This window comes from Capsicum annuum, chromosome 2 (assembly GCF_002878395.1).
Source record: "Capsicum annuum cultivar UCD-10X-F1 chromosome 2, UCD10Xv1.1, whole genome shotgun sequence".
In the NCBI taxonomy this organism is placed as follows: Eukaryota; Viridiplantae; Streptophyta; class Magnoliopsida; order Solanales; family Solanaceae; genus Capsicum; species Capsicum annuum.
Genome location: NC_061112.1, coordinates 109,874,285 through 109,884,608, shown reverse-complemented (window position 1 = coordinate 109,884,608; position 10,324 = coordinate 109,874,285).

The window sequence follows — 10,324 nt, the reverse complement described above, 5'->3', positions numbered from 1 at the left end:
TTGCGCTGCTTTTGCTTTAGCAAATTAGCCGCAGGTCAGGTGTAGGCTACGCTGGTTTGATCTGTGTATTGCATCTGCTTCCGCAAATTTGCCACAGATTAGTGGCAGAATGGTCCTGCGTTCAACATGCTCTCCATATGTGCCCAAGGTGTGGCCATACTTCAAGGCAGCTCTCTTGAACGCACCACCAACCTATTTGAACATATCTAAAGCTTTCCCAACGTCCAATTCAAGTTCCCATATGAATATCAACACTTTTTCAACACCAAATTCAAGTTCCCAAATAAATATCAACACTTTTACAACACAAATTCAAGCCTCAAAACTCATCTTAACACTTTAAAAACTGCATTGTGATAATGCCCAAACTACAGTCTTGAATGGGTGTAAGCGATCGCTATTAATATAAAACCCAAATAGGTTGGAGATGAATCCCACAGGGAATAGGGTGTGAACTTCGAGTTGTTTACGATATAACTAACTGGTAGTTTGTTGTTTCCTTGAATTGGGGTTTAAGTTTAATAGAAGATTAATTTTCACTTTGAATTAAATGTTTGTAACCAATATTTTATGAAATAACAGGGATTATGTTCACTAGGGTTTGCAGTATATGACAGATGCTGGAAATAACTCAAGGTTCTCACGGTGGTTAGGATGACAAGCAATCTTTATCGATGGTATGCTCAAATATCTCTTGACCTATTCAAGCATCTAACTTCCTAATCCTCTCGAACTTTGGGAATTGCAACTCACTGACCAAATTTTACCTCAGGTTAATCAGTCTTGTTACAACGCTGATTATTAAATGAAGCCTTTCTGAGTCCCTGTTGATAATTCGCTTCCTACTATTTATGATTTGTTTCTTAAGCAAACCAAAGTAGGTACGCCTATTGTTTGCAACCAACAGACATAAGTTATAGTATCACAATTACCGAGAAATCCTAACACCTATTAAACATTAAGTAATTAATCAATACCTTATCATGACCTAACCCTAGATCCCACAATCCAAGTTAAAGGAGTTTAGCCACTCATGACGCAAGAAAAAGCGTGCAACTTGAATTCATAACTGAAAGGATTGACTTACAATGATGAATGAAATCGAAAGTGAACTTGTATTTGAACTACAAGGCAAAACACTAAAAATATTGTTCTTGAGATGGATAGATAGAAAAGTTGTATGTCGTCAGATAGATGGAAACTTGATAATTCGATAATGACTTCTGTCTCTCCCCCTCCATAAAAACCCTAAAAAAAGTCTTTAAAGAGTCTGTCCTAAATAAGGAAATAACATTAAAAAATTTTATTTTCTTCGGATTAGGTGACGGCGTCCGTGACGTCCTGTGACAAACGTCATCAACTTTTCGGCAAATCTAACTTATGTTGCGTAAGGTTGACGGCAATTTTGACGTCCTCTCAGGATCTTGACGGTTTTTCATGATTTCTATCACAAAAATTCCTGCAGCTTTATATATTCTATTAAGGTTGATGACATCATTGATAGCCTATCACAAGGCTGACGACGAGTCCTGGATGTCGTCAGCCACTCACAGTTCCTTACTTTTTTCCAATTTCAATCTTTTTTCTTCCTTTATAGATGGTTCTCCCTCTTCTCTACTTTTTCTGCAAAATAAAAGTAAAATAATAAAAAAACAACTAAAGTTGCTCCAGACTTCGCAATTATTTAGAGTTAAAAGCTTCAAATGTATTAGCATGGGAGCTCATATCAACACCCTCAACTTAAACAACTGCTTGTCCTCAAACAACCATGAAATAACTAAGAGTATACAAAGTACAATTCGGCAGCTAATTACTCCTATTAGTTTTGAGTACATCTACCATCTCTATGATCAGTCAAAGTAAGATTAACGATGTCTATTATTTGAAAACAACTATGCAACTCACAAGTATCTAGATATGGAAAAAATCTCAGCAATAACAACCCAGCACATACCCAAATCGCATTATCCGAACAAAGCAGTTATTAGAAAAATACCTAGTGTTCTCTCAAAACAAAGAAATCCCTTTTTCACTCACATTTACAGGTATAAACATAGGGATAAACATAAAACTCACTCTCAGAACAAAGTTCCAACATTACGTATAAAATGCCATAGGCTTGCCCTTATAATCAGTACCTAAATCGTCAGACAGGTCAATTAGGATCACTCTAGGGATTTTCTTAAGCTTGTAATGTAGGCTAGGGGCTGGCATGATATCCATCGGTATTTCAGAGTAACTACACCTCCTTGGCACTACATTATCACTCGGGGTTTCATCTTTTGACCTTCTTTTCCTCTTTTTTTATTGGTCAAGCATGCTCAGATAGGTGCAGACTGTTTAATTATCAGATTATCTTTTTCTCATTTCTTTTAGTTTTCTCTTTTCCCATTTCTTCTTCACTGCACCCAACTTCTTATTCATTTTCCTTCTTTTACCTCTCTTCATACTCATATTGCATCACGCACCCCTATAATAGCCACCCTCAACTTAGGTTATTTTCCTAAGTCAAGGTGCACAATGTCCAAGGATGACCAGGGCCAAGACAGGTTCATTGTGATGTAACGGGGAGATGAAAGGTGTACAAGAAAGAACTAGGTTATTTAGGCTCAAACAGGGATCAAGGAATATTATTCACATTTGGAAGGTCATTTAAGCTAAAATAGACTAATCATGCAAAAAGAGCCTATGATCCTTTCCTAACGCCTATCCTCTAACTATGGCACGACTAACAGGGCAATATCTAGATTTAACGCACAACAGGAACTGAGTAAGGACTTACAGACACATGGCATACAAGTATGTAGCATATCACTACTTATCCATTTCATGCACTTGTTTGATATAGGTTATTTGGTTGCTATACTTATGCTAAAAAAAGATGCATAGTGGTCACTATGGAAGTAATTTACACCGTACACAACAGATCAAACCATCGGAGAGGTACTCAAAAACCACAAATTAAGCTAATTGCCTCAAGTACTTGTACTACTCCTAATTATCTACACAATATGTTATAGAAACAATTTACCCTACACCCTCAACTTAAAAATCTATAATGAAATGTACTAAGGGTTAGGATATACCTGAAGATAATCAAGTACATGGATCCTGGGTATTTACCCCTACTTTTGCATCATCTGTTGTCTTCTCCCCATACGGAGCATCTGGCTTTGTGGTGGTAGGAGCCTATCTAGATAAAGTACCTGTAGCCCTAGCTCTGATGGCTATTTCCCATTTCTCCATATCGGCCAAAGACTCCAATCTTGCCCTGTTCACCTCTTCCTTTTCTGCCTTCTTCTTTGCCTTATTTTTTGCTCTTCTTTCTTTCTCACTGTCCGACTCTTCTCACTTATTCTTCCCTTTCTTTTCCCTTTTTTTTTAATTTTTCTTTGGGGAGTCCGCGTGAGATCAACTATGGGAATTTCTTCCTCTAACTATTGCATGGATAAAGCTTTTGGCATCATAATTTGGTGCTGCTTCAGCATCCTAACCTTAGCCTTCACATTATCTAATGCAGCCCTGAATGTAGAAGATTAGCACCTGTTATCTCTTTTTCTCGGGCATCGAATCTGTTCTCCAAATCTGCAACCCGCCCAGGGAAAGTCATAAAAGGTTTAAGTGCAGCTTTGATTCTTTTGTCCACAGCAATAGTAAACTGTTTGGTGAAAGCATGTAGTTGTTCCTCATACCATGTGGCTTGCCTAGCCACTTTTCTATATCAATCGCCTGAAATGCCAAACCTGTTGTTGCTGGAGGAACTGAGGGACTGGATTTAGTATCAAGCACTGGTGTTGCCTGTACTGAAGAATCTTGTACATCTACATGAGGTGCTGCTCCTACATCTGTAATCGGTGGGTTCTCTACTACCTCTACACCCCTATCAAGTCTAAGTCCCGACTGAATATCATCAAATCGGATAGGGTTGTGAGTCTTCCAGCAATGAACATCTTCATCAATACCCACAAACTTTGGCACCTCAGCAGCTCTGCATAACTCTGTAACAACACATGGAAAAGGATAAGCAGTATCTACCCTTGACATCCTGATCTTCATCCCATCTAAAATGATTTCCCCGAAGTTCAAGGGAAGCTGTTTCACTAAACTTGCAACCAAAATAGCCCGATCATCGCCCAGAATATTGTCTCTTTCAGTAGACATTAGCCACACTCGCACTATGACCCACCAAAATTTTTCCTCTTGAGTCAACGAGGACTTACAGATTCTTTAATTTGGGTTTGTCACCTAAGCTGGTTATCTGTCAGTGATGATGTTGGCCAACCAAGGACATTGTTTTTCCTTATTCTTTATCCGAGCATAAAATGATGGTGTGGTGGCCTGAGGCATGAAGTCGGGGCCATGCAAGAATCTTTTAATGGCTCTATTCGAAACATCAACGCTTACACCCCTCACCTGAACTCTCACAAGAAGAGGCTGATCTACTACTTTGTCACCTGGTTTGCACATATTCTTCAATTGGGCTTGGTAGTTCACGTAGAATTCCTGAACCAATGTGGGGAAAAATAACCCTCCCCTTTCTGCAGTTCGTCCTAGGCCGTATTCTTTGAATTTCTTCTCCACTTCAGGGTATCTGTTCAACCCTTTTGTGATGATCATATTTTCTTCTTGGATTGTCCTCTTTGCATTCCTTCTATCAGTTCTTTCCAACCCAGCAATATAGATGTCTTTAGCTCTAGGAATCCACCATCTAGTATTATTCCTCACCTCTGGATTCTTATTCTTGATAAGAGTCCTCCGAGGTGGAGACTCTTCATCCTTTTGTTGATCAGTGGATGGGGACCCAGAAGTTGTCCCCTCAGACTTAATTTTTCAGACTCTTCTTGATCCCCTTTATCAGAGTCAGCATGTTCAGACTCATACTGTTCAGCTTAATCTTTTTCAGCCTCCTCTTGCTCAGAAGATGTGGTCAACTCAGTTTCATCACTGGCCTATACCTCAATTGGGAGAGGTGGAGGAGTTTTCTTTGGGCTCTGCTTCTTTTTTAGCTTTCTGAGCAAGGTTCCTCTTCTTCATAGTCAGATTCCTCATCGAGGAGCTTACGACGTACATCATCTTTGGCCACTTTCTTTGGTTCTATTGGGCTCTTTCTTTTTGGTGCCATTTTAAATTTCCTGGAGATATTAGAAGAACATCAGTCAACCCTAAAGATCACAAGCAAAAGCACATTAATTATTTAAGCACGTTCATATTTTAGGCCCCAGGTGTGACGCCAATTCTTGATAAGCTGTCATGACTATGACATCTTGTGACGATTGCCGTCAACCTCAGACAGAAGCCAGCAAAATCTTACCATTTTGTGAAGATATTCATGATAAGCTGTCACAACCGTAATAGCTTGCCACGAATGCCGTCAGCTCTAAATAGAACCAACTTTAAATTTTTCAGAGCTTGATGACATTCCTGATAGGTCGTCATGATTGTCATAGCCTGTCATGGATGTCGTCACACCTACCAGAACCCAATTTTAACTTTGATTGAATTTTTAGTCTTCATTTTTTCTCAAGATTCACTTCAATTGGCATTGTGAGCTAATTTTTCACACTTTGGGCTTGCACAGCTAACCCTAGGTGCGATTTTGGCCATTTTCCAAGTTGAACTTGGTTCAAGCACCTAGGGGATTTGGGTTATCCTTTAATCCCCATACAATCACAAGCAAAGAATAATTGAAGTAGAATATACCTGATGGAGCTTTTAATCTAGTGCCACTCACAAGGAGAAGTGTGAAAGAGAGATTTTCTTAATTCTTAAGAACAACCCACACACAAATCAGATTATTTTACTTAAAGTGGTTTGCCAAGAATGGGAACTATGTTAACTAAGGAAATAAATAACTCAAAAAGAAGGAAGTTAATATTGGCATAAAACTGAAAAGGTTCATGATTTAGGCCGGGTCAGATCGGATTAAAATTAGGCCCAATTTATATAGTGTAAGGCCCTGTGGTGACGACAATTTGTGATGGATTGTCAAGATTATGATAGCCCATCAAGGTCGTCGTAAACAAAAGGCAGAGAATTTCTCAGATTTGATCTAGCTGACAACATTCATGATAGCTTATCACAAATGTGACGGCTTGTCACGGATGTCGTCATGACCTTCCAACTGACCCTTTTTCATTTTTCACCTTCTCTATACTAAATCCTAATTTATAAATTAAAAAAACTTCCTCAAACATAAAAATTTTGGGTTGCCTCCCAATAGCGCCTGATTTACTATCGCGGCACGACTGGGCTATCTTAACTAGTCAAACTTTGCCAAGACAACCTGTTGATCCCCCTTTTTCATCCTCATAGAAGATGTCAATGATCGATAAGACATTTATATACTTTTTTTGTGACATGGGTTGATGCATTGTAAATTTTGCCTCCTTTTTATCTAGCCTAAACTTAAGCTCATTCAACTCCATGTCAATTATTACCCATCCTGTTGCCAAGAATGGTCTTTCCAAAATAATTGGTACTTCAAAGTCCATATCATAATCTAGCACCAAAAAATCAGCAGGAAGAATAAAGTCTGCCACTTTCACCAATACATTATACAAAATTCCAACAGGCCGCTTTATCGACCTATCCGCCATCACCAGTCGCATGTTAGTAGGTGTTGGATCTTCTAAACCCAGCTTCTTGCATATATCCAGTAGCATCAGATTCATGCTAGCACCCAAATCACATAATGCCTTTGCAATATCCATAGACCCAACTTCACATGGAATAGTGAATGCACCTGGGTCAGCCTTTTTTTGCACTAAGAATCATGTGGACACCGTGCTACAATGGTGGAGATTGTACACCTGCTCACTTTTGACCTTTCTCTTCTTTGTGACAAGGTCTTTCATTAACTTGGCATAGCCTGGCATTTTCTCAAGTTTCTCAACCAAAGGAACATTAATTGTTAATTGCTTGAGCATAGCCATAAACTTACCAAAGTTTGCATCATCTACCTTCTTCTTCAATCATTAAGGAAAAGGAGGTGGTGGTCTAGGGATAGTCTTTAACACTACTTCCTCTTTCTTATCATCTTGTATCTCCAAAATATCAACAAAACCATCCATCTTATCAGACTCCACTGGATTACTTTCTTCGAGTTCATCAATACTTACCTAATTCTCCACAAATTTGCCCGCAGAAGGGCCAAATAACATCTTAGCACTCCTAGTGGTAATCGGCATACACGAGCCATCATTCTGCGGGTTCTAAACTGTATCACTAGGTAAAGTAACAGTTTTTATCTAGTTTAGTGTAGTAGAAAATTGGCTCATCTACTGCTCTAACTACTTAATAGAAGCAGAGTGTGAGCTAACCAACTAACTGAGTGTAGAAAAATCACTCCTCATAGTAGTTACCCTTGAGTTGGTAGCTTCAACTCCCTTCAATAAATTTTAAATCATGTCCTACATGGACATCTTGCCAGAGCTAGTTGTTGAAGCTTCCTGACTTCCAGGAGGAACATACAAACCACTGCTGTCATTATTGTTTCTCCAGTGTCCCTGCTCCCTATCTTTATAATCAAGCTTGTCATAGAAGTTCCAACCTTGGTTCCCTTGGATATTGCCTCGGAAACCCCCTTGATTACTCACATAGTTTGTCTCCACATCTGCACCTGTAGAAATAGTCCCCTAAAATTCTACAGCCTTAACCATTTTAGTCTTGCCTGACAGCAAGTGTTTGGCCAACAAGTCCATCTGTGTCTTCAAATGGGCAATGTCCTGATCTAGCTCTTCATCCCTCCTACACTGCTCCACAGTTATTCCACCAGTAATAGTTGGGCTACCTACTATAGAATCCCTAGTGTGCCAAGCCCAACTTTGCTTGGCCATTCTATTCAGCATGTCGGAAGCATCTAGAAAATAGAGGTCAATGAATGAACCAGGCACAGCATTGTCAATAATTGTCTTTTCATAGAGTTGAATGTTATGTACAAATTCTACATGAAGTGCAAGTCTGTTATGTTGTGGCTCAGAAATTGTGCAAGTTTCTTCTTAAATCCCTCCAAGGTTTCGTGCAATGCTTAAGTCGGGAGCTGTCTAAAGTTACTAATTTTGTCCCTCAATTGTACCCTTTTGGAGGGTGGAAAGAACCATTATAGGGATGCATCTTTCAACTATCTCCAGTTGGTTATAGAATTGGGCTCTAACTCATTCAACCATATTATTGCCTCTCCAGACAGAAACAACGGAAACAACCTTAACCTTATTGCATTCTGGCTCACTCCTGGATTGTCAAAATATTTGCAAATGGTGATGAATTTCACCAAATTCATGTTTGGATCATCACCCGGTAGGCCTCCAAACAACCCCATCAGATTCAAGAGTTGGATTATGGTGCTTGTTATGCAGAATTTTGTACCCAGTGCCAACAGTGGAGGAATGATAGCACCCGTTGCACTAGCTCGGTCCATTCCTTCATCATATTCATCAGCCTTGTATTGAATAGGTTATTAGCCATACCTTCCTCAAATTAGATGGTTTCTATTGATATTTTGCTATACTGGTGCAACAAGTTGCTCAGCTCGTCTTAGGTTTTGAGGATTTAGCATTTCCTTATCACCCAAATCTTCATCATCAGGGTTCTGGTAACGTGCTTGTTGACCCAAATTCGATACATTCACCTGAGCCCTGGCTAAAGCAGCTAGTATGTCCGCCTCCTATTGTTCAGCCATTCTTTCTATCAGTTGAAGTTCAAGATTGATTGGAAATAACGATTCTTCGAAACTTCTTGTTTATGGCATAAATAACACAGTACCTACAATAGACAAAAACAACAAATAAACGTAAATCTAGAAAACTTAAATAACAGTATATTATCGCACACAAGCTTTTAGTTTACAATCGTATTCCCTGGAAACGACGCTATTTTTGATAGAGCTTAAACTATACTCTTGAATGGGTATAAGTGATCGTTGTCAATATAAAATCCAACTAGGTTGGGGTCAAATCCCATAGGGAATAGGGTGTGAACTTCGAGTTGTTTACGATACAATTTACTGGTAGTTTTCTGTTTCCTTGAATGGGGGTTTAAGTTTCATAGAAGATTAATTTTCACTTTGAATTAAATATTTGTAACAAATATTTTATGAAGAAACTGGGATTATGTTCACTAGGGTTTGCAGTACATGACAGATGGTACAAATAACTCAAGGTTCTCATGGTGATTAGGATGACAAGCTATCTTTATTGATAGTATGCTCAAATGTCTCTCTACCTATTCAAGCATCTAACTTTCTAATCCTCTTAGACTTAGGGAATCGCAACGCACTGACCAAATTTTACCTCAGGTTAATCAACCTTGTTACAACGCTGATTATTAAACAAAGCCTTTCTGAGTCCTTGTTGATAATTCGCTTCCTACTATTTATGATTTCTTTATCAAGCAAACCAAAGTAGGTACACCTATTATTTGCAACCAACAGACATAAGTTATAATATCATAATTACCAAGAAATTCTAACGCTTATTAAACCTTGAGTAACTAATCAACACCTTATCATGAGCTAACCCTAGATCCCACAATCTAGGTTAAAGGAGTTTAGCCACTTATGACGCAAGAAATAAGCATGAAATTTGAATTCATAACTAAAGGGATTATCTTATAATGATGAATGAAATTAAAAGTGAACTTGTATTAGAATCACAAGGCAAAACACTAAAAATATTGTTCTTGAGATAGATAGATAGAAAAGTTGTATGTTGTTAGATACAAGGATACTTGATAATTCTATAATGAATTCTATCTCTCCTCCTCCATAAAAACCCTAAAACAAGTCTTTAAATAGTTTCTCCTAAATAAGGAAATAACATTAAAATTTCTGATTTTCTTTGGATTAGGTGATGGCGTCCGTGAGGTTCTATCATAATCTTAATGTTCTGTCGCAAACGTCGTCAACCTTTTTGCAAATACGACTTCTACTACCTAAGGTTGATGGCGATCTTTCCTACGGCTTTACATCTTCTGTTAAGGTTGACGACATCCTTGACAGCCTATCACAAGGCTGACGGCGTGTCATGGTGTTGTCAGCCACTCACAGTGCTTATTTTCTTCCAGTTTCAGTCTTTTTTCTTCCTTTATTGATGGTTCTCCCTCTTCTCTACTTTTTCTGTCAAATCAAAGTAAAATAATCAAAACGACTAAAGTTGCTCAAGACTTTGCAATTATTTAGATTTAAAAGCTTCAAATGTGTTAGCATGGGCTCACACATCACATTGCTCAAGGCTTGATTCCATAGCTTTAATTTCTTTATTTCTAATCTCTTCTTTTGATTCCTAAACTACTTATCAACTAGTAACTCATCTACAAAGTAGATCGATTA